The sequence below is a fragment of the Nannospalax galili genome, unplaced genomic scaffold, assembly GCF_000622305.1.
Source record: "Nannospalax galili isolate Female #2095 unplaced genomic scaffold, S.galili_v1.0 scaffold128, whole genome shotgun sequence".
In the NCBI taxonomy this organism is placed as follows: domain Eukaryota; kingdom Metazoa; phylum Chordata; class Mammalia; order Rodentia; family Spalacidae; genus Nannospalax; species Nannospalax galili.
The window spans coordinates 4,359,303-4,384,989 of NW_008360322.1; the positions used below are offsets into that span (position 1 = coordinate 4,359,303).

Here is a 25,687-nt window from a genome sequence, read left to right on the forward strand (position 1 = left end):
TCTTCTTTTCTAGTTCCTACATAACTGCAATGCCAATCTCATAACCAACAAAGCTGATGGCTTCCTTGGTATTACTTAGTTGCAAATTCTGCACAGGTTTCTGGTTCCCTCAGTCCCACTCCCTGTCTGGATAGGTCCAAGCACTGCATTTCGCTACTATGTCTTCTGCATATCTTTTAATATAGAATATATCCTTCTTTTCTTTTTCTTCATCATCATCTTCTCTTTCATTTAAAAAAGTCCCAAAGTAGTGTAGCAAAGCCAAAACCCACTGTCTTGTTAAGGTTTTATGATCTGGGTTTTGACTGCTTGCTTCCTGCAGGAATTGTTTAACTTTGTCCATTACCAATACATTTCCTATAAACTGAAAGTTAGACCCCAGGTTGAATAAATTAGAGTTGAACTTTTTTGGCAAGATATGTGGTAGCTGGCAGTGTACCACACCAGGAGACCCATATCTGTTTGTTCTGATTGGGGAGGTGCTGAGTTCCCTGGATGGGTTCAGGTAGGGCTGTCTTGATTCCATTTGTGCAATTCCCATCAACCTTTGTCTCATGCTTCCATCACTGATAACCACTCAGGCAGGGCTGTTGCATCCCCACATAGCACAAGCTGAAGCAGAGACTCTTTTGTTGCCTCTGTCAGCCCTCTTTTTCTCTCCCTTGCCTTAGCAGAGTGAAGTGTGGGGGAGTTGGTGTCAATCAGCTCAGGGCAGTGGGAGTGTTTGGGGCTGGAGAGCTCCTATTTTGGAAGGTTGTTTTCTAGCTCATCCTGAACTTCCTATGGGTATTACTTCAAATGTTCCAAGATGATGGGCAGTGCAGCTGGGAGGAGCATGTTTAAGCTCGTGGTATTTATTGGAACAGAGGTAATGGCTGTCTGTCCACTTCAAATAATTTCTGTTTTACACACGCCACGAATGTGTGGAGAATCTTACGGCCACATTCTCCTAAGTGCAGGGACAGTGGGGCATGTTTCTCAGCATATCTTGGGATCTACGCAGTTTCCTCTTCAGTGAAAAGTGGCCTTTTATCTCATTTCCATTACTTGGTTTCCTTAAAGCCTTCTCTAGATATTATTGACTGTAACTGGCCTCAGAGGCAACATGTATGTCTCATTAAAGATGTACCCTGTTTGTTCATTGTCCTTTTCATATGTGGGTCACCAGTTGTTTCTGGAAGATGAGCTGTATGGGTGCATGGTCACACCAAATCCTGAGCTGGAAGGACATGTCTCAGCCATGGTTCACTGAGCCTGACCTCTCTCCTTCCACTTCATTACCTCCCCTCACCATTGATGCTTACTGCACATTTTGTTGCTTTTCAATCTCTACCCTCCTCACTGAGGCAGAGGACTAGATTCTTTGTTTTGTTTTTCTTTCCATCTGTACTTCACACACTGAAGTACAGCACTTTCTAGCAAGCAAACTGGGCAAGCAAATCGGGCACAAAAATAGTCTCCTCTAGATGAGTGGGTGATGGCTGCCTGGATGGGAGTGATGTGTAGGAGGCTTGTCACAAGTAGAAAACTACTATCTTGCAGAACAGGCAACAGATCTGCAAGGAAAGAAAACAAGGAAGAGAAACTTCGTCATTTTAGAGGGACCAAAGGAGACTGTGTCTCTGGGTCCAGGGTATTACCTCCGAAATTTCTTTCCTAGTCAGTGGCTTCAACTCCTTTCTTTTCTTTCTTTTTTTTTTTTTTTTTTTTTTTTTTTAAATAAAGAGCCTTCACTTTCCCACTAACCAGGCTTGTCCTTAGCAGAGAAGTGCTGATGGGAAGGAGGATAATGTTCTCAGAGAAAACAAATACCTTTCCATGAAGACCTTGGAGCCCTTCTCCAACTTCATGCCTGGAGCTTGAAAGTCTGACCCTTGAACTAGATTTTTACTTTCTGGGTCTAAGAAAGAATCAGGCTGGGACCTAAGAATTCTGAAAGTTTACTCCTACCTACACTCTTTCTCCTCTGAGTCCTTGGAAGTTGGGGTTTCTCAAGCTGTCTTTGGTTAGCTTTTGTTGCTCCCGCACTGACAGCAGCCATCCCTTTAGTCAAGACCTAAGGGGCTGCTTTACCTTTTGAGTGGGTTGGAAAGCAGGAGCCCAAGACTCTAAAGAAGGTGGTAGGAGGCTAGAGTCAGGCTGTGGAAGTTATGCTTCCCTGTCCTTGGCCTGCTTTGCTGGCTGACAGGTGCAGGGGACTATGCCCTTGAGAACTGGAGGGCCTGATTCCCACGGAAGTTTGCAACCCAGATTCCTTCTTCTCCTCCATCTGGACTCCTCTCTTGATTATTTTTGCCTTTGTCTGCTGCTATGGAGTAAACAAAACTCCAGAGGGAGGTGGGGTGGGACTGGTAAGTGGATGCTTGGCCTTCTCAGACCTTCCCAAAGTTGAGTATCACACCTGAGGGACAAGCATCAAACCTCCCAGGAACTGAGTGGTTTTCTTAGCACGAGCATGGGCTTTGGGCCCATGTGATCTGCTGCAGCTGGCACTGACAGGCCCGTTGAGCCTGAATTCAGAGTTGCATGGAGCATAGGGCTCCTCACAGAACCTGCAGTTCGGCTGCCAGGGAAGACTGAGCTGCTGCAAGGGCAGCTAAGGTGTCCCCGTGGCCTCCCAGATGGGGGAAATGGAGCTGCACACAGCAAAGTTGTATTGTTGTTTTTCCCCTGATGATTGTCCATCTAGAAATGTCAGATTGTTTCCAGGTGAATAAATTCTTTGCCCTGGTGCTTTAAGAGATAAAAGACCTCCCCATGCTCTTCAGCACTTTGACGCAAACCATCACACACATGTGGCTCTCAAGCAACCTCTATATGATCCTCTGCCAGCACAGGACTGGGCAGCATAGAACAAAGCGAGGGGGAGAGCCAGGCCAATGACTGACTGTAGGCATTGTCCCATGCCAGAAATGGGTGCGCTGCTCTCATGCAGATGTTTAATTTTTCTTTTCTCAAGAAAAAAGAAGTCCTAAAATAGTTGTAGGTTCTGACTTTTGTGGTGTGTGTATTTTTTGCATTTTTGCAAATTTAATGCAATATATTTTGATCATATTTATACTTCCTTTCCTATCTGCATTCCCTTACTACCCCACCTGATTTCATGTAATCTATTGTATGTATGTATGTGTGTTCCCTAAATGTCCTTCAGAATGGGTCCATCCACTGGGGCCTGGTTAGCCTACCCAGAGTCACACCCTTAAAGAAGACTGACTCTTCTCCTCCCAGCAGCCATCAGTTACCAATAGTTCCTCAGGTAGGGTTGAGGTGTCTTACCTGCTTTCCTACATCTATGCTGGGATTTTGTCTGGCTTGGGCTTACACGGGATTGTTGCATGCTGTCATGATTGCCGTGAGTTCATATGAGTAACTTCCTTACTGTCTGAAAAACTGTCTCCTTGTGCTCATGCATCACCTCTGGTTCTTACAATCTTTCCACCTCCTCTTCTACAATGATCCCTGAGCCTTGGGAGACAGAGGTTTGATATAGGTATCCTATTTGGGGGATAAGCACCCTGCAGCCTCTTATGCTCTGCATGTTGTGTAACCCTTTGTGTTCTATCACTTAGGAACATCAAACATATTTTCAAAGTCCATCCATATTGTAGCATGTGTTAGAATTTCCTTTTTCTTCAAAGTTTTATTAGAAAATTAGAAAATGCATAGCAAAATAAGCAGTAGTTACCAAGAAAAATAATGGTACCATCTCGTTCAGCAGATCCAACAAATCAGTCTTCAGCCATGTCCAGTTCTCACTGTGCTGTTGCTCAATGGAATCAGAAAGGAAGCCGAACTCCTATTACTGCCCCAAAGGGCCAACACTTATTAGATTCTTTTTATATTTTTATGTGTATGAATGCCTGCGTGTTGGTGGGTGCACCCATATCGTGCAATGCCCTCAGAGGTCAGAGAGGGTGTTGGATCTCCTGGAACTGGAGTTAAGGTTGGTTGTTAGCTGCCATGTGGGTGCTGGAATGAACCTGGATCCTCTGCAAGAGCAGCCAGTGCCCTTAACTGCTGAGCCATCTCTCCAGCCCTCACTTATTGGACTGTTATGGAATACAGAAATTATTCCTGCTACTTCAACCAATAGAAAGTTGAATACACATATCCACCATGAAAAAATGACAAAGCTGGACATGGTGGCACATGCCTTTAGTCCAAGCACTCAGGAGGCAGAGGCAGGTGGATCTCTGTGAGATCGAGATCACCCTGGTCTGCATAATGGGTTCCAGGCCAGTTGGATTACAGGGAAATCCTGTCTCAAAAAAAAAGAAAGGATAAAAACTATGCTCCCTTTCTTTTCAAATTACCCTTTTTGTTCTCAATTCTAAATATAATAGTATACCCACACATGAATTTGTTTACAAATGTACATGTATACATTATAGGCTAGAAACTGCATATAAGGGAAAACTTTTTTTTTACTTTCTGAAATTGTGCAACCTCAATATTGTACATTTTAGGTTCAACTATTTTGCAGTAAATTTTTTATTTCATTTTTCTTTAGAGCTGAATAATATTCATATATCTATATACAAGATTTTCATTATTCATTCATCTGTTGTTGGACAGTGAAGTTGGTTCCATTTCCTTGCTATAGTGACCATTTTGCTAGCTTATTCATCCAGCAACAGACATTAGTTTCTATCTAACTTCCTGGCAGTCATGAGTAGTGCTATGAGCATGTGTTTACAAGTATCTGTTTGAGTCCCTATCTTTCATTATTTTGAGTTTTTAATAAATTAAACTAGATGAAGGGATTTTCTATTGTTGAAGATTATCAGTTTCCCTTTATTAGTGCTGACAATTTCTAAAAAATATATAGCCCTCAAAGACACTGTAGGAGACGTTCCCACCTCTGAGTCATCTGTTTGATGGTTCCTAAACCTGGCTATACACCACATTCATATGGTCAACATCTAAAAATCACAGATGCCTAGAAATCTGGTGACTGTCACATTAATCTAGTGAATAAATGTAGTATCACTGATGAGGCAACTGTCATCCCTGTCTCTTGCTAGGGCTAGGATGCTTATATACAGCGTCCTAACCAACATTGCTCAAGCAATCCAGGATCATGTACACTACAACAAAAATGTTCAGGTAAAAACAGAAAAGTAAAGGAATGATTAGAACAATCCCTGGTATAGGAGAGGCTAAAGGGAAATGACTAAACATGTGGTGAAGTCGGGATTAGATCCTGGGTGAAATACCTATAAAGGATTTTTATTAGAGCAAGTTGAAAAGTTTGAATATTAATAGGACAATAGTATTGTATCAATGCTGGCTCTCCTGAGTACGGTTCTCTTGTTGTGGCTCTGTAGATGACTATTCTTGTGTTTGGATGAAACTCTGAGTTTCTCTGCAACTTAGTCACTACCCAGAAGAACACTGGCAAGGGATCCATCTGCATGGGTGACCTGCTATAAGGGGTCAGAGTGCTGACATGACTTCAGTGACACAACCATAAAATGAACATTTAAGTTTTAAGTACTTGCAGTGGACCTCTACTACATGTGTGGAGGCTAAGGTAGTGATGAGAGAGAGAGAGAGAGAGAGAGAGAGAGAGAGAGAGCGCTAGGCTAGCACTTATACTAGTTCAGTGGAGTTTTAGCATGCAGGCTTACATCAAGCAGACACCAATCCTGCAGTGATTGAAAGATGGCCCCAGGGCTTATCCACACAGTTCATGTAGGTGTAAAGGTCAGAGGAGCTGTCAGGCAGACTGCATCTAACTGTCCTACAGTGAAGTGGTCACCAGAAAGGAGTAGCATAAGGCAATGAGTTGACACATTGAGGAACTTGTGGTAGAAGTGTACAGCCACAACCTGTCAAGGGTGGTTGAGTCCAGCTTCTGGTCTGAGAAAGCCAAAGCATACTTAAATAAATGCCAAGGCAATACAAAACCAGAAGCACTCAATAAAATCTTGTTCTTGGGATAATGCTGAAGCTATATATAGAGGTGAATTGAAATTACATGTGCAACTAATTCTTACAATGTTAAAAATATATTAATGTGTATGTTTAGATATAAGTATGTAAATATATAGGGGAGAATAGAGGAAATATGGGGAAATGTTTATAATAGTGTTTATAGACAAAGTTTATACAGTTGTTTATTGAACTATTTGTGAAATACTTATGGTGAGTTGATAATTTTTAAAAAAACAGCCTATGAAAGAAATAGAGGGGCTGGAGAGATGGCTCTGTGGTTAAGAGCACTGGCTTCTCTTGCAGAGGATCTAGGTTCGATTCCCAGCACCCACATGATGACTAACAACTGTCTGTAACTCCAGTTCCAGGGGAATCTGATACCCTCTTCCCACATCCATGAGCATTGCATGACACAGATGCACTTACAACATGCAGGCAATACACTCATACACACATAATTTTTTTTTAATTTTAAAAAAGAAAGAAATAGAGTGACCTCTCCAGGACAGTCAGAGTCTATAGCACCTGGAAGAGAGACATACTTGTTCTGTGATACCCTCCTGAGGTTCTGAAGTGAGCTTCAAGACAAAGCTAAAAGACATCAAGTGGTGCCACCAAGTTCAATGCCCACTGCAAATCCAATGATTTTCTTGAAAGCAGCATGTCTAAGCAGCAGGCAAAAGATAGTTATTCAATATTTCAAAGGCCAACAATTTGAACAACAAAGAAAGGATGCCTATTCTGGCTCAAAATAAATAGCAGGTAAGTCTCATATTTAAATCCAAAACAGTGAAACCATGAAGGTGCTTGAAGAAAATTTTTAAACTCAATCTTGAAATAAAGAAAAAGGCCTTTCTAAGGAAGACACAAAAGCTAGAGCTATAAGATGTTGGTACATTTGTCTACATAAAAGTGAAAAAAAGTCTTCATGCCAAAAACACTTCAAAGAAAGATCTAAGACAAACTACAAATGGAAACTCATATTAACAAAGCAGATGGTTAAAGCAAATTAATTGTTAAGAAAATATGTTTTACAAATCAAAAAGGAATCATTAATGGAAACCTAATGGAAAAATGCATAAAAGACATAAGAGTTTTTAGAAAAAGATGTGAAAAAGTTCATTAGTTGTTACCTATAATGTAATACAAATACATTAAATTTACATAGATACCATTTTTAGAACATTGGCATCATTCTAGATTGGCAACATTCCAAAAATCTGACAGACTCCATTTTGCAGAGGCTCTGGGGAAAGAGGCAACCACGGGCAGTGCAGGAAGTGAGCATGTTGCCTCCTCTACGGAGGCTGTTCCATTTAACAGTGATCACAAAGCCGATGTATGCTTTGCAAAAGAAATCTCACTTCTAAGAACCTGCTCCATAGGCAAGTGTGGTGGTTTGAATAAAAATGTTCCCCATAGGCTCCAAGTATCTGACACCTGATCAGTTGGTGGTGCTGTTTGGGGAGGTTTAGGGGGTGTGGCCTTGCTGGAGAATTCATGTCATTGAGAGCTGTCTGAGCCCTGTCCCATTTCCATCTTGGAGCTGTCTGCTTCCTGTGCCTGCTTGAAGATGTGAGTGCTCAGCTTTCTGCTGCAGCTGCCTCCTGCCGTGTCTCCCCTGGGCCATGATAGACTCTTACCCTCTGGAACTGTAAACACGATAAATTCTGTAAGTTGCCCTAGTTATGGTGTTTTATCACAGCAGCAGAAAACTGTAAATATACCATGTTTCTGCCTGTGTGCAAAGATGTAGCTATAAGGCATAAACTATAGCACTGCCTGAAATTAAAGTTTGGACAAACTTATAAGTCCATTCATTAGAACATTAAACATTGGAGCATGTATATAATGAAATATATTTAAACAACAGCTTTAAAAAATTATGTGGTGTTGGAGAGATGGCTCAGTGGTTAAGACCGCTTGTTCTTGTGCTGGACTTAAGTTTGGTTCCCAACACCCAAGTCAGGTAGCTCACAGTCACCTGTGACTCCAGCTCCAGGGGTCTAGCACTCTCTTTTGGACTTAGTGGACACCTTAACACACTGAGGCATATAGACATACACATAAAAATAAATAAATAAATCTTTAAAAATTACATGGATGTGGCTCATAGAGAATTTTCTGTAAGATTATTCATGGGGAGAGAAACAAGATAGAAAAAAGTTTACATAGTATGTGCTGCCCTTTTATGATGAAATATGTGTATATGTCATGCTTGCATTGTACCCAAATGTCATGGAAAGAAATAAAAATTATTGACAGTCATGATCTCTGACTTGCGTTCTGCATAAGAGTACTTAAACAATTTTTTCATTTATTTATTTATTATGTGTGAATATGTATGTATGTGTGCAGGCATGCACATACCACAGCATCCATGTGGCAATCAGAGGACAACTTGTGGGAGTTTGTTCTCACCTTCCACCATGTGGGTCCCAGGGATGGAAGAAGTGCTCTTCCTAGAGGCTTTAACATGGATGGGGCAGTTGGGTAGTATTCATCTGTATATGGGAACTCTGAAGAAAAGTGGGGAGCTCCAGTGTCCAGCACAGATCTGTGATCCCGGAGTGATGGCTCAGTTGACCCTAGATGACAAAAGATGGGTCTACCTCAAGGACAGGCCTTTTCTCCAAGTTCCCATGATTTTCAGTAGCAATATAAATCTTTGCGTAGGAGTCTTTGAAACGTCAACTAAAAATAACAAATAGAATAAGGCTTGTGTTTTGCTTTCTTAAAAAACAGAACTGCACATAGATGCTACTTTAATACATTTATTATACAATTGTTTAGTAAATTGAAACTTTCAACACGTGGTTTCTACACTAAGAAGTGATGTATGTATGAGACAGTAGATTTGCCAGTTACCCTGATCTGATCACCACATGCTCTGAGAGCATTTGTGTCTGGAGCCTGTGGTGGGTGATTTGAAATTCTGACATCCAGGTGGGTATGTGGGGCATTGGGACTTACCTGTGTGAGGCTGTGCAGGGCTGGGCTGCTGCAGCCTCTTCACTGTATTATACTCAGATGTCACCAAGAAGTAGTGTGGAAGCACAGGTACCAGCCTTCACTGATACCGTACTGTGCTTTCTATGCACAATGTTTATTGGTTATAGCAGAAACACAAAACTCTGAGAACAGATATTCAGTATGGTGGTAACATGACTCAATATGCCTGAAATCAATACTCTAGAAATCTTTAAACTGATGGTGGGTCCTTATGAAACCCACACATATAACCATGCAGGAGCCATTGCAGCTGCTGTGCCTGCTGGCCACGACACACCATACAGTGCTCCAGGACTCTCCAAATGCTTCCCTCCCCGCCAGCCTTGGCCTGTCACCAGCAGACCTGTCAGCTGTCACCACAGATCATGGGCACCTGGGCACATGGACACTCCTGAAAGCTGACCTGATGCTTTTTCAGAAAATACTGGAGCATAATTTACAACGGTACCATCTGCTTCCTTCTCCTATGATGTCCCAGAGATTTGTTTGCTACATCTCTGCCAGTGTATCACTCATTAATTCGCTTAACATTACAGGTTACAGCAAGGGATCACAGCTCCTGCTGTTCCAGCATTCTTTCCCCTTTTTAAGGACCTAACCTTCAGAAATAGATTTTATTTTTTGATAGCTAAAAAGAGCATCTTAAAAAAAAAAGGAACACAGTGAGATACTTCTTTCCCATAATTTCAACTATTCAGTTTCTTTCCAGAGGCATCTGATGTTATCGTTTTTCTCATGTGTTCTTCCATAGGTTTATGAGCACTCTAGCTCATGATTATTTTTTAAGTTATATGTATATGTGTGGAGTGGGGGACGGGTGGATTGGGTTTGTGCACATGAGTACAGTGCTGGTGGAAGCCAGAGAGGGCAGTGGACCCCCCTGGGGCTGGAGTTACAGCCACCTGATATGGATGTTGGAAACTGAACTTGAGTCAACAGAAGTGGTATTCACTCTTAGCTGCTGAGCCATCTCTCCAGCCCCCATCTCATGGTTTATGATAGTTTTAATAACATTCATAGACACATTATGCACAAAGCTCTATTTTGCACTTTTGTATTTGACATCATGTATACACTTTAGTAATAATGGTCTAAGGTGGCGTGGTGGTACATGTCTGCAATCACAGCACTCAGGAGGCAGAGGCAGGAGAATTGAGAATTCAAGGACAGCCTGGGCTATATGATGAAACCCTACCACACAAAAACAAACAAAAAGGAAAAAAAGGACCATCTGGGATGGTTGCCTCTTTTTAGCTACCTTGATGAATGGGGGTGGGGGAGGGATGTTGGCTAGTTTTACCTCTGAACCTTGGAGATAAGGGCAGATAGCTCTTATGAATGTAGGTTGATTGTGTTTAACAAACTCACCCTCACATCCTCTTCAGAGTTAAAGGGAGTTAGGTAATTCCTGAATGCCAAGCCAGGCACAGGGTACCTATCATGTCTTAATAGTTATTTGCCAACTGATAAACAATAATAGCAATAATGATAGTATTAATAATAAGTTGAGCCTACTAAACTAAGAATAAACTGGCTGTAGAACCAGTAAGGGCTGTTTAGGAGTCATAAAAGGTCTTTGTGATGAAACAAATTTATCTCTCTGGCACACACGTACACACAGGAGCCTGTGCATACTTGCTCTGAAGACTTGGGAGAAGGAATTAATTACTGTGAGCAGGAAGGCATGGATGTAACCTAAGGGCATTAGTACAAACCAGAGCCCCGGGGTGGCAGTATCATGAGGACTAAAGGGCCAGGACTAAAGGGCCAGAGTGCAGTCAAGAAAATGAAGAACGAGTCAAGAAGGAGCAGAGAGGATAGGCAAGTATCAGGCAGCAGGATGGGAATCCAGGCCAGAAGCTGAGGAGTTTGCTATCGGCTGGCTGGCTGAGAGTGAGTTTGGCCAGCCTACCTAAGAGCACTGGGACAAGTGATAGATGGACAGTCTTTTAATGGCCCTGCCTCGACGTTAAAGCAGCACTTTTTCAGAGGCAACTAGTTGCATGCTTAGTGTGTCGCTCAAAGCCTTCCCAGGACACCTACTTGATATCCTTTTAACACTGTCCAAGAAAACCTGTCTTGTAACTTTAGAGTTAAACTCTAAACACAATAGCACCAAGAACTCAGTGAGCTATTTCCCCTACTTTTAAAGAGGAATAACATACCAACTTTGATACTTTGATACACAGAACCTTAGAATACATAGGTCATGTTTATAGGTAGTCATGAACTTCCCAAAAGTAATTGACATTTCATGAGGGGAGTTAAAAAGAAGTCCTCAGACTAACTTTGCTATTGGTCTATCAGAATCAGACTGAAGTCCAGGTGGCCATATTCACCATATTCTGTCTGTAGGCCCAGAGGTGGCATGAGGGTCTAGGATTGGCACATACAGCATGTGCCATCAACATTTCCTCTCCCATGGAGTTCTGCCTGTGGCACCATCTCTGTGTGTCTTGAGGATGGCATCAATCTGAGGAGGCCACTTCATTAGAACAATCCCAGTGACTTGAATCTAAGCAAGAAGAAGACTCCAATGATGAGTGGTCGAAACATTTTCTCTTATGAGAAAATAGTACCCAAGTCCAGAACCAGACTCTAGGACATATTCAGAAGCTACCTGGATATATGTCAGGCCCAGTTGCTCATATCTTCTAAATCTGTAGAGCTTGCAGTGAAAATAATGAGGTCCTGAGAGATCGCAAAGTTCTTTTAAACTGCTAAAGAAAGGGCAAACTAATGTTAATACCATGGTTGTTAGTGTACTCTGTTGAATCCAGTAACCTGAGTCTGACCACAATAAATAGCACAATAAAACCACGTGGTTAATCAGTGCACGCTAATTCCTTATCATGTAACCAGGCAAGAGTTCACCAGATCTAGTTGCACATTAACAAATAACAACTGCCAAAGATAGTGAGCTCTTGCTCTGAGGATCAGTAGGCAGATACTTACACCACACTTTGAAAATAAGCCTTTGTAGACTTAGAGTTTGCACATTTTGTAGTGTCCCTCACTGTGGTAAACTGTTAGGACAGAAGGCCAAACAAGAATAAACCAAACTCTCATGAAATCTTGTTCCAGGGTGAACAAAGGTTAAGCTTATTATAGAACTGCTGAGATCTCACAAATGATGTCAAAGTTCTTATATTTAGAAACTGCTCTCCGTTTGCCTTGTGCTTTATCAGGCCTGTCAATCAGTCACTGCTGGCAGCAGCTAAAGGATCAGGCACAGAGAAGTCTGCGACTTTGCATGTGTCCTACAGGCCAGAACCTCTTGGACTCTTAACTCTGCTTGCCAGCCCCCTGCCACAACTCCTAAGCCCAGGTGCTGAATCCAAGGGATTCATTCCCATGGTAGCTGGCACCCCAAGAGAATTCCCCTCCACTAGCCCCAAGTGTCTGTTCATGGCATCACAGAAACAGTTAAAGTTACATTTAAAATGTAATTCTCTAACAATTTATCCACGTTTTCTATCTTGCTATTTGAAAGGGAAGTCTACTTAAGATATATTTTCCATCTCTCCCTTAGTAACACCTGTGTCCTACTGTTCTTTTCTCTCAGGTTCTTTCCTTCCCTTTACTTCCCTGGTTCCTTTTCATTATTCTGGATAAAAATGGGGTTATTTAAATGGGAGGAGGGAGGGGGGAGTTATACAAGGAAACTTGGGGATAAAGGGAAAGAAGGAGCTCAAGAGAGGTGGGACCATAGGAGACTGGTATTATCAAGGGAGAAATGGGGAAAATGGGGGCACTTTAAATAGGGAAACCATGGCAGAAGGGTTAGACAGAGAGAGGCAGAGAGAGAGAGAGAGAGAGAGAGAGAGAGAGAGAGAAGAGATAAATAATCCTAGCTACTTTTAAAAAACCAGAGGGAATCATATTAGTCCAACAACCTAATGACAAATTACACATACATTATCTCTACATGAGTCCATGTATATAGCTAAAGGCTACATAAAAAGAAACAGTGCCAGATAGGAGAAACCTTCCTTTGAGTTGTTGGCTAGGGTGGTCCAAGAGACTCTCAAAATTACTCAGGCTATTGCCATAGCCCTCGATGGCCTCCTAGAACTTGAAGGTAAGACCCTTCTGCTGAAGACAGAAACATACTTCAGACACAGGATTTGGAGCAATAGAGCTACAACTGACCTGCAACCACTGAAGGCTAGCTCTCATAGCTTTGGAGAGCATTATGAAGATGCCAAGGGCAAACATCAATAGAGGGCCCAACACCAGCTTCAAGACCAAATAACCACATCAATGGCCAGTACAGCATATGTCACTGGCGCAGTAGTGGCATTTTTATCTTGGGGGTAATCAACGGCTGCCTAATTGGACTAAAAGTCCACTCAGTGGGATGAAACTCAAGGGTAGTATTGTAAACACAACCAAATACACATGGCTGGAGATCTTAGGGAAAATCCCAAGACTGTCACATCCCTAGACTAATGTGGTTTACTATGTGCTAAGTATGTATCCTTATATTTACTGACAAATATCCCAGTCATCACTCATCAAAGAAGCCCATTTTGTACCAGTCAGAGACTATCACCAAGTACCACAACTGATCATACACAGACATTGTCTATGGATTGCCCAGGCCTAACTGACACATCTACAATGCAACCTCTACACCTAAGGTTCATGGAACACAGAACAAGGGTAAAGAAGAGGATACTAGTTAATCTCTCAGTTCTCATTAATGAAGCTCCTTCAGGCAGCAGAGGACAAGGAACACAAAAGGTCACAAATGGCCAAAGCATAGTGATCAAGAATCTGCTGAATGTTGGTCCTTGGACAGGACTCCTTTATTAAACTTCACCCACCCAAGGCTCAGGGACCATCATGGAAAGATTGTAAGAGCCAGGGAGGAGGTACATGACCATATGGAAACAGAGTCCTACAAGCTCCTGGGAACCTGCTCAGACAATTCTGTGGCAATGGTGCCAGCATACACAAGTCCCATGTAAACTCAGGCAGACAAAAACCCAGCATAGAACTGGGAAAATTAACAGCAGACGCCAATCTTATTTGAAGAAACATTGGCAACTGATTGCTGCTAGGTGAAGAAGAGCTGATCTTCCTAAAACAAGGAACTCTAGATAGGCTGACTAGACCTCAGGGGATGGACTTGCACTGGGGAATGTTTCGGGACACTGACTTGACATATTGGGCCTTAACAGGGCTGACAGTATGGGCTCCAGTGGACAGGCTATGAGAGGGTGCCGGTGGGGATGAAATATAAAGATGATTAAGATTGTTTGAGATGTTCTGTATGAAAAACACAAAAATTCAATAAAAACATTTTTTTAAAAGAAACAATATATTTTCAAAACCTGGCATGGTGGTACATGCCTGTAATGCTAGCACTTAGAAGGTGGAGGCAGAAGGATCAGGAGTTCAAAGTCATCCTCAGCTATATAACACGTTCAAGACTAGCTTGGGTTACATGAGACCCGTCTGTCTGTCTGTCTCTCTCCATATATATTTAAATATATTTTTTTCTTCTGTCTTCTACATTTGCCCATTACCTGTTGCTACAGATCTCCTACATCAGAAAAACTAAGACTTGGCAAATTAAGTTGACCAAAAAGGGGAGTGAGGCATGTAAGAATGTGGCAGAGGACAAAGACCAAATGCTTCACCATCCCCGTCATCACACTAAAGGAGAGGAGCCAGCACTTGTGGTGCCAGGGCCCATGCCAGACTCACTCTGTGGTAGTTCTAGAAGGAACAGCTAATATGATTCCCCATCGCATGAGGAAACTGAGGCTTTGGGAGACTGACCGACTTGCCCAAAAGCACATCTAGAAAGCCTCAGAGACAGGACTCCAAATCAAGTCTAACTCACTCTAGATCCTGGCTAGTGAATGGTTAAACAGCACTGCCTCTCATTATACTGGCCAACCATGTGCAAAGACCACATTCAGGCCCTTACAGATGTGGCCTCAGAGTCAGGCCAGAAGTGCCACTAAAACCTTCCTATTCCACTGCAGTGCAGATGATTAAAAGGTCATATTTCAATCACGTTGAAACAATCTTATTCTAAATTCACTAAAGGCATATGCTTCATTCCTTCCAAAAAGAAAAAAAACAAAAACTATAGTGAGCTCCAGTAGATGAGTACGGTGAGCTTGGATTTTTACACATATGACTACCTAACAGTTAGGCTCAACTGCTGGACCCTGTCACTTCTTAGCCAAATCCTCTTGTTCCTGATGAGGTGGGTATTTGTGATCCGGACAGAAGAGGGAGAAAGAGCGTACATTACCATCCACCAAGCCAGGACTTGTTGGTCAGAGGACAGGATGGCTGTAACCAGTGTTCCTGAGGGAAGGGAAGAGGAAGAGGGACCTGAAAGTGGCGTGAAAACAGACTTGCAGGGGTAGCGAAATGTTTCCTCTGTGAGCACGCTACTTGTTTCTCAGCTGCAGCAGCAGAATGAAGGCAGCAGGACTATGAGTCAGACCCTTCATGTAGCGATTTGAAATCCTCTGAGGAAAGCAACAGGGTCAATACATATTACTTTATGTGTCATGCATCTTGTTCTGCATAATTCCGTTCGTATTTGTTGGTTCTAGAAGGAAGGACCTGTGCCTGGGTATTGCTGTCTACATCTGTGTCTTCATCTGTGAGCACTTTCAGGAGGTGACTCAGCTGCAGAAAGTCACCTTGCCCAAGTTATGTTCTTCTCAGAGGAGGCCCACATTGAGTGCACGATAAAGGAAGGGCTGGGTGTGAAGGTCTAGTCACACTGCCCAACCTGGGACAACTCTGACAGGCCTTTCATGCTCCAGAGCTCCCTTGTGGTCCACTGAGACCATGCAGCTGCAGATCACTAAGCTCCTCCTCTCCCCCTGTTTTCCATTGGCATTGATCTCAGGGGCGATCCCTACTGAATAATACCCTTTACACTAGACTCTACCTCAATCTGCCCAGAGAATTGAGCCTGCAACAAGAATCTGTACCAAAGACAGCAACGTGAATGCTATTGTATTTGAGGGAGGGTCTTCATTTATTGTGTAGAGAAACTAGGAAGCCAGTCTAACCTGAAATTTTACAGTATCTGCTGTTTTGTGACATCAATGTTAACAAACAATGACTATTTCAAATAAGGTATAAATCTATAATTTGTTTATTAGCCCTTTTTTTCCGTCATGGCAATTTTTCCTGTGATAGTCATTTGTCTCTACCTGCTCTTCATTGGAGGTATGACAGATTTTAAAGATGGCTGACTCGCTGTCTCCATGTAGCAATATGACTTGGTAACTCTCCCCATCAGAAGGTAGGCTGGCCATGAGATTTGTGTCCTAGCTAAAAGAATGTGTGGAACTGATGCCATGCCAGTTCCAAGGTTGGCCTTGGAGTGTCTCTTTCTCCAGGGTCTCTTCCCAGACAGGATATGGAAAAGTCTGAGCCATCTGTTAGATAGTGAAATGACCCTGAAGACCAGCAACAGTCCAACCATGCCGAGACCACCACAATTCCCAGTCACCCAGCAGACTCACAGTCAAGCCGGGCCAGTTCTAACTGCTGATCCACAAGGTTGCTGGCTATACAAATAGCTGTTGTTGTAAACCACAAGCTCTGGGGCAGTTTATTATGCAGCAAAAGCTTTCTGGGAGAGCAGTGCGCCAAGACTGATCCTACAAGAACAAGTGCTAGTAAACTGGTCCATTTTTTAAAGCCTAAGAATCAATATCACAGTTCTCTCTTCCATTTTTCAATTTCCAAGGCAGATATTTAATTCAATGAGACTGAAGAGATGAAGGAAAATAGAGAAAAAAATTATACACAGGTATACTTGAAATGGTACTTTAAAAACAGCTCAAGAGACGCTGGAGAGATGGCTCAGTGGTTAAAAGCACTGACAGCTCTTGCAGAAGACTAAGCCAGGTTCAGCTCCCAACACCCACATGGTGGCTAACAGCCATCCTAAACTCCACTTCTAGGGGGTCCAACACCCTCTTCTGACCTCCATGGACATTGTACAACATGGTTACATATGCATACATGCAGGCAAACACTCATACACATACATTTTTTAAACTTCAATAAATTACTTAGTTAACAGTCTAAGCAATACATGGAATATAGTTAAGTGGAAATTTAAGAATCAAGATCTTGAAAGTCCCTACATAGCACACTGTCTAACTAACTGTCTTATGGACACAAAAGTGGGGAATTTTAGCAGTTGCTTGTAAAGAACCTTTAGAAATCTCCCTTCCTTTGAGGTGAATTATTGCTAATAAAGACAGAGACAGACAGATACACAGGGGGAGGGGGAATGGGTGGCTGGTGGAAGTGGGGAAGGAAGAAGGAAGAAGGAAGGAAGGGAGGGAGGAAGGAAGAAAGGAAATATGCAATCTTAATAGATTAAAAAACAAAATAAAGCAACATTCCAGATAGAATCTGACTTTATAACTTGTTCCTATATCTGGTGCTAAAAAGCTGCTGGCGCTGCAGCCGCTTCCTAGAAAAGCCACCATTGGCCCTGGCCCAGGTCCTGCCATAAACCTGCTTACTTTGCTGGTGTTGTTAGTCAGCATAATTGGCACAGCGCAGCTGTTTCCACCTGCTTCTCTGATGCAGAGTGAAGCCACATGTCTTTGATCTAGTGCCCTGGTGGTTTGCTGAGTCATAGTTAAACCTCAGAAATCTCTCTTCACCTCATTCTCCAAAGCAAAATTCTTTATAAATTCAACATCAGTTCATGTAGGCCCTGTAACTTATAGAAAGCATTTGACTTCTTGATACCTTTTATTTTTCCAAGTGAGATACCTAAGATCATAACATTGGAGGTCTTCCTGCTACCCAGCAGCAGGAAGTAGCTAGAAGATCCAGGGTTTTACCTGCCTCTGAGAAGTACAATCAACTGTTGACTCAATGTGGGGTGCTCAGAGCCCTCCACACATGCAGCTGGATCTGGGCAAGCATATATAATTAGGTTGTATGAGCTAGCAGTAGATCCAGAAGATCCTGTTAGCAAATCCTATTAAGTCTTTCTGAATAGGACCTTGACCTCTCAATAAAGTTCACATATTTGCATGAGTTCAAGTACCCAGTCACAGTGTCATTTGTCATGACAGTTTTTGCTCAGAGGAAGATAATAACGTGAATGACAGTGGCCCTGACACTCACCAGCATCCAGAGAAACACTGTTTCTCTTCAAAATAAATTCCCTGTGTTTTCTACACCAGCTGGCTCTAGCCCATATATACATTCATAAGCACAGGGTTGTTGATAAGGTGGAGAGTTGAGGTGTGTATATTTTAATGACATATTTACATCTCTCCCTTTTAATATTGAGATAGAATCTGATCATGATGAGCATTAAGTGTGGTCTTCAAGGTGAAAGTGCAAAAAACATGGAGGTGTGTGTGCACGCATGTGTGTACAAGAGTGGTAGGGCATGCCACTGGATGTGCAGCAGTGTAATGTAATAACAGAGGATACAGCCATGTCTCGCTGACTCATCTAGAAGTGTTCTTCATGTAGTCCTACAGTCAGGGAACACACAAAGTAGCTAATGGCCCCATAAAACCATGACTGATAATTAATGAACTGTTGACAACATCAGATGACAGTTCATGACAGTGTTAGGCATTTCTGAGCATAATTTATTATACAGTTAAAAATAAATCATATAGCTTCTATAACTACAATTTTTAAAGCTAATAAAGTATGGACAAATGTTTGCATGAGATATTTTTAGATATTTTCATAATAAAATAAATATGTGCAGTTTGAGCGTTCACATTCTTAAAAGATTTTTTTAAGTTCTAATAAGCGAAAAAGAAGAGATGCTATATGGAAAAATTGTTAATGCAAAATTAAAAACTAAATATATACAAGACACTAGGAGGAAAGAGAAAAAGAACACTATGAATGTGGAGAGTAAGGGACTGGCCAGATGGCTCAGTGGGTAAATGTGCTGGCTGCACAAGCCTGGTGACCTGACTTTACCCTCTGGAACTCACTCCACAAAGATGTCCTCGAACCTCCACGTGGGCACCACAGCATGTGCATGCCTACACTCACACATCACGCACACACACAATAATAATAAAAGAAAAAATCTGAAAAGTAGTGCAAGACTAGTGATCAATAAGTTACCTTCAAAAAGAAATTTAAGAACTATAGCAAGCAAATCAGAGGCCTTCAAAGTACATTTGGGGCACAAGAACTAAATAAATAAAGTAATAAAATATTTTACTAGGAAATAAGTAGAGGTAATGCTAAGAAAAGCTAAAAAGTGTGTATAAAATTCGAAGAACATCTAGGCACCTGTGTAAATGTGGCTGTGTTTCAACAGTCACTGCCAAAGCCACCGTCTCTTTCTCTCAGCTGGCTGAATCGCCAGTCAGTAGAATGTGACTATGGAGCATCTAAGCAACATAATTGGCAGTAGTTATGTTGAAATATTTTGTTCTCATAATGGTATCAATTAACAATAACAATGACAATTAAAAGGCATATGCATAGCCAGGTGTGCTGGCTAATACCTGCAATCCCAGCACTTAACAGGTAGAGGCAGGGTGATCAGGAGTTCAAGGTCGTTCTTGGCTATGCAGTAAGTTTGAGGCCAGTTTGGGCTACGTGAGACCCTACCTTAAAAAAAAAACCTACACAATACTTAGTGGCAGCTTAGTGGTAGTGTACTTGCCTAGCATATACAAGGCCCTAAGCTCAACCCCCAGTATGAAAAATAAAACAAAACAAAACACTGAAAAAAAATCCCTTCACAACAACAAAAAATACAAATATAGACTTCTTTAGGACTATTTCATACATGCATAATGCATATTCTAGTTTTCAACTCCCTGTTTCTCTCTTATCCCGCCTCTCACTTCCCTTTAATCCCGTTCCTTTTCCCTCATAGTGACCTTCTTTGTGGGTTTTTTCCTCTCCTAGACTCCACATACAGGAGAAAACATATGATTCTTGTCTTTTTGAGTCTGACTCCTTTCACCTAAGATGGTGTTCTTCACTTCCGTCCATTTCCCAACAGACAGCAAATAATTTCATTCTTCTTTATGGATAAATAATAACCCTTTTAAAATGTATGCCACATTTTCTTCAGCTATTCAGCTGTTGATGGGCACACTGACTGATTCTATAACTCAGCTATTGTGAATAATGCCACAGTCAGGAGTGTGGGGATATCTGTATTGTATGCTGACTTTAATTCCTTTAGATATATACCAAGAGTGATATAGCTGGATCATATAGCAGTTGTATTTCACTTTCTGAAGAAATTCTGTACTGATTCCCATAGTGGCTGCGCTAATTTACCTTCTCACAGCAGTGCATAAGGGTTCTTTTATGCCTTGTATCCTCGATGACATCCTTTGTTTGTTTTCTTGATGGTAGTCACTCTGACTGGAATGAGATGGAATCTCAGTGAAGTTTTGCGTTGCATTTCCCTAATGGCTAAACACGTTGTACACTGGGTTGGCAAGATGGCGCAGTGGGTGGAGTGCCTGACACAAAGCTTGATGCCTCGAGTTTGATCTCCAGGATCCACATGGTGGAAGGAAAGAACCAATTCTCGAAAACTGACCTCTGACCTCTGCACACGTGCTCTGGTGGAATTTTCTAAAAACAAAATTAAAAACAATCTTTTAAAGAAGACATTGCACATTGAACTCTTTTTTTTTTTTCATGGACATATTGACTATCTGCAATTCATCATCTGTGTCTATCCACTTTGTTTACTCATTTATTGATTGGATTACTTATTTGTTTGTGTTTAATTTTTTTTTAGTTCTTTATATATTCTGAATATTAATCTCTGGTCCCATGAATAGCAGTCAAACATTTTCTCCCATTCTGTAGGCTGTCTCTTTGGTGTTTCCTTTGTTGTGAGAGCTTTCTTTCTATCAATCTGTTCCACATATTCTACATGTAAGTAAAAAAGCAATGATCCTCACTAGAGCTATGAGGTGGGGAGCCATATCCATTCTATAGGTAGAGTTCCTAGGCTTGAGTTCAGGATAACCTTTTCTGCATTTTTAGGGTCAGAGTTGTGCCGGGTAATATGAAATGCAAAACTCAGCAAAAGACCTTCCTGGCTTGCTCATGAAGCACACAAGGATCTGAGGCATGGTCGTCTCCTATTTCCAATTGCAGTATTCCCAAAGGCAGCCTGTGAGGTGCCTCACTGACCCAGTCCCACACAAGGAGCTGGAGGCTTAGGAGTTTATGGCCAACACTGGGAATAATCCAAGCTGCATGGGAAACTGAACCCTCTCTTACTGAACATTTCTTAACTAGGCAAGCTAGAAGAAAGGAGCGGTGATTCTGGCCTTGGTTAAATCTTACATCTATCTACCTTTTGCTACTGAGATCATGGGCAAGTAATTTAATCTCTTTAGGCTTTAGTTTTCTCCTACACTGCAAAAAAGGCAAATGGAGTTAGGTTTTACCTGCAGTATGAAGAATTTAAGTGAAAAATCAATACACTCAGGTTACTCAAAGTCAGCATTTCTAAGATCTTGGAGAGTTTTCCAGAAAGGTTATAAACGTCACTTTTCCAAGAGCTTTCAAAACCATGGCAGAGCTGATGAGGTAGAGGATTCAGTGAGACCTTTCCCTTGAGGGTACCACCCTTGTGCTCTGTGAAGGACTTCCCAGTGGTCCCTTTGGTCCGTCACTATCAAGATGAATGACTCTTCTGCTATTTATTCTATTCTTCTATTTGTTTAGCAAAGATAATTTTCGTTAATGTGGTTACCATCTGTTGCCTCCATTCATATTCTAAACTTGACTAAAATACACTGAACAAATGGAGATATTTTCATTTGAAAATTAGCAGCCATTTTTGTTTCATGATGGTGAAAAACTCTTTTAATTTTAGTTATTATTTTTATTTTATGTGTATGAGTGTATTGCCTGCATGTATGTTAGTGCACCATGTCATGTAATGCCCATGGAGATCAGAAGAGGGCGTTGGAGTTATGGACAGTTGTTAGTTGCCATGTGGGTGCTAGAAATAAAACCCAGGTCCTCTGCAAAAATAGCCAGTGGTCTTAACCCCTGAGCCATCTCTCTAGACCCTAGCGGAAAATTCTTAATCAAAATTAACACACATGTTCAGCTCTTAGTGTACCAAACATATCAACACTAGTCATTCTAAGAATTAGAGAAATAAATACAAAGTGAGGAATGGTTGTGTTAAACAGAGAACTTCAATTTAAATTTATTTTACTTGTTATTTTGTGTTTATAAGTATGCGTGATGTATGCACGTGAGTTCAGGCTCATACATGCCACAGCACTCACATGGAAGTTAAAGGACAACTTTTGGGAGTCAGTTCTCTCCTTCCAAGGTGGATTCTGGAATCAAATGCAGGTCATCAGATTGTGCTCAGAGCACTTTCACCCACTAAGCCGTCTCTCTGATCTTATTATGCAGAGAACTTCAAAACGCCTTTGCACGCCTGAGCGCCAAATTTGACTAAATTAGCTCTCATCTTGTCTTTTTGTTTGGATTTTGGGTGGAGTAGCCTGAAACTACGTAGGAGACAAGTAAACACACACAAACTGTGTAATAATGAGCTTTTGGCTTGGGAGAAAAGAGTTGGCCTGAGCACATGATGGGTTTGGTCATAGCTCTCCTTGAGGCCACTGCTTAGAGAAACTCAGCTCAATGTTTCTGCTGAGGGGCAGACCAGAAGGGCTTTAGCACTGCTTCAACAGCACAGAAATAGACACAGACTCATTCCATCCATGGCACAGGCCCACCACACTACCTTCTAATGATTAAAACGGGTGCTGGACCATCCCATTTAGCAAGAAGAAAGCATGGAGATTCATCCCCCATGTTTGTGTCCCACATGTGCCGAGCTCTATGCTACACAATGAAGGACACTCAAGGCTTGCTCTCAGAACACTTCCAAAACACAATTGCAGAAGTCATTACATTCAAGTCTCAGAATGACAAAAGAGAAGAGGAAGATAGTGGTTCCTATCTTTCCTGACCCCTAGTCTGGGGTTAGAGTACTCAGAGAGACAAAGAGGCACTAAAGACCATAAAGACAAAGTTATTTAGTACCTGCTATATCAGAGAGAAAGATGTCTGCCACAAAGAACAGCTAGGAACTTATAGCCCAAAAGTAGGGTCAGGGGGTCAATGAGTAGAAAAGTACTAAGAGGAACAGCAAAGGTGGGAGGATTCTTGATAAACTGTCCTAACAGGATTCCTGATAAAGCTAGGACATTGTGGTCAGAAATCAAGGGAAAGGGGAATTTCACTAGACTGACTTGGGATTCTCCATAGCCTGTGACACAGCAGCTTGGAATAGGGCCCAAGGATGAAGCCCAGTCAGAAATCAGATTCTGGCTAGGAAGATGGCTCTGTAGGTAAAGCATTTGATGTACCCGAGTTCGAATCCCTAGAACACACATAAAATTGGATACAATGGAATGCATCTGTAGCTCCAGTGCTCCTACTGCAGGATGAGAGGTAGGAACGGAGAATCCCTTCCCCCACCTTATAGGCCACAGAGCCTAGTGTATGCAGCAGAGAAACAACAGAGACCCCATCTCAAATAAGGTGGAAGGTAAGGGCCAGTACCCCCAAACTGTCCTCTGACTTCCACATGTGCCCACACCCACACACAGGATTGTGTGTGCACAGACATATAAGCACATGCATCATACACACACATGCATGCATATGCATTATATGCTCACACACAAAGATTTAAAGAAGGAGAAGAGGAGGGGGGGAGGGTAGAGCCGCCACCCAGCTAAAGCTTGCTCAAGGAGGGTCTGTAAGAATTCTTACAGAAAGAATTACTCTAAGCTGAAAATTGAAGGCTGATTAATGCTGAGTGATGGTGTTTTTGAAGAATGGAGAAAAGCACATATGAAGGCCTCAGAGGTGATAAATATAGAGTGTTGGGAAAAATAAAAAGAGCTGATTTGGATTGGCAGGTGAATTTTGAGAATAAGGAGTAGGAAATGACCAGACATAAGCAAAAAGATTTACATTGTAAATCTTGAAAAAAGTTCAGCTTTTGTCCTAAGGCTATGGGGAAGGTGGATCTGGGGGAGCAAGAGGACTTGATTGCTCTAATCTATGGAGCAGAAGTAGCTTGGCAGGACCAGGTGTGGGGAAAGCAGCCCAGCTGAGCTGTGCTACTGTGATCTGAGTGTGAGTTAATATAAATGTGATGAAGGTGTGGCATGGAGCTGGAGAGAAACAGAAGCATTATGACTATAAGGCAATCAGAACATGTTTAGTGGGCAGAGGGATAGTCCAAAGTTAAGGCTGACTCCCCACCTTCTGACCTTGTAAACTAGGAGCACCAATGGAGAAGCAACCGGCTGGGGGGAATGATGCCTGCACCTGGGATGTAAGACACTTTTAGAGCTTGGGGTTGTAAAGACTAGTAGCCTTAGCTCCACAGTGCCCTGTTTCTTGAGGGCTGCAGTGGACATCTTCTGTGGTTCCTCACAGATTACCAGGTGAATCTAAGGATTCAGTTTCATGAGTACATAGAAGACAGAAGCTGGAGAAGAGATACTCAGGAGAGAAAGGATAATAAGAGGGACCACCAGATACAGATAGAATGTTGGAGCCACCTGATAGACAATTTGCTCTTTTCTTTCCCATCTTGCTGCAAGCCCACCCTAGCCCAGCTTTTAAGAACAAGGTCAGGAGGTGTCATTTGCATCTCACCAGTTAACCTTGGAAGAACTCACACACCATGGGTTAAGATCTATAGGATTACAGCACTCTGGAGGCAGGGGTAGGGGGAATAGGAGTTCAAGACCAGTCTAGGCTACATAGTGAGTCTGTGTCTAGCCTGTGCTGCAGGAGACCCTGTCTCAAAATCTAAAAATAGTAATTTAAAAAATATAAAGAATCTATAGGAAATCTTTCCTCTACTAATCAAATGCATACAATAATTCTGAGACTGTTTACTGGTAAGATCAACGTGCCTATGTATGTACAAGGTTGAGCCTGCACAGATCCCAGAACATAGAGTTGAAGAAAACAATCCAGGCATAAAACAAAACATACAGATATAGAAACCTGTGGTCACCGCCAGTGGCGGCCGCTCCTCCTCCATTCTCGTGGGTGCCGCTCCTTTGTTCTCACGGGCATTGAGGCTGCTCCTCCGCTCGCCCTGGGCTGAGGCCGCTCTTTTGCTCACCTGGTGCTGAGGCAGCTCTTCTGCTTGCCCTGTGCTGCCTCCTATTGTTGCTGCTTCTGCCTGGTCCCAGACCCCAGGGCTGGTGAGGAGACTGTGTCAGCGGAGCCGCATTCAGACACAGGAGACCAGGTTCAGTGACACAGGTCTGCTTTAGTGCAGGAAGGCACAAGCTTATATAGGGTAGTGGTCCAATCACAGCACAGCAAGTAGGATACCTTATTAGCATCATCCTATTAGCATAACAGACTTAACGTCCTATCACAGAATAGAGGGTAGGATGCCTCATTAGCATACCGGGTTTCAGATTACAGAGCCTGGATTCCTGGAAACCATGTGACCCTGACAGTTGCAATATCACCCTAGGCTCAAGTTTGTCTCCCACAGAAAACCATTCATGGATAGATAGCACATACTAAATTAACCTGACTATTCTCTGTAGAAAAGGAGTGATGAGAATTACCATTGAGAAAAGCAGAGGACTTTGACTACATTGCTAATGGTGACTTTAAAATTTAAACTAAAGATCTGGGGCTGGAGAGATGAATCAGCTGTTAAGAGCATGAACTGCTC

The 25,687-nt window shown here is 42.2% G+C and overlaps 1 long non-coding RNA gene across 1 annotated transcript; it reads right to left on the minus strand.

Moving 5' to 3' along the window:
• Positions 1-64: 64 nt before the first annotated feature.
• LOC115068799 lies at positions 65-20,530 on the minus strand. The gene is made up of 3 exons (XR_003848141.1): positions 20,248-20,530; positions 8,359-8,525; positions 65-1,556 (listed from the first exon to the last, which is right to left on the minus strand). It is a non-coding gene; the product is annotated as an uncharacterized LOC115068799 (long non-coding RNA).
• Positions 20,531-25,687: the final 5,157 nt, after the last annotated feature.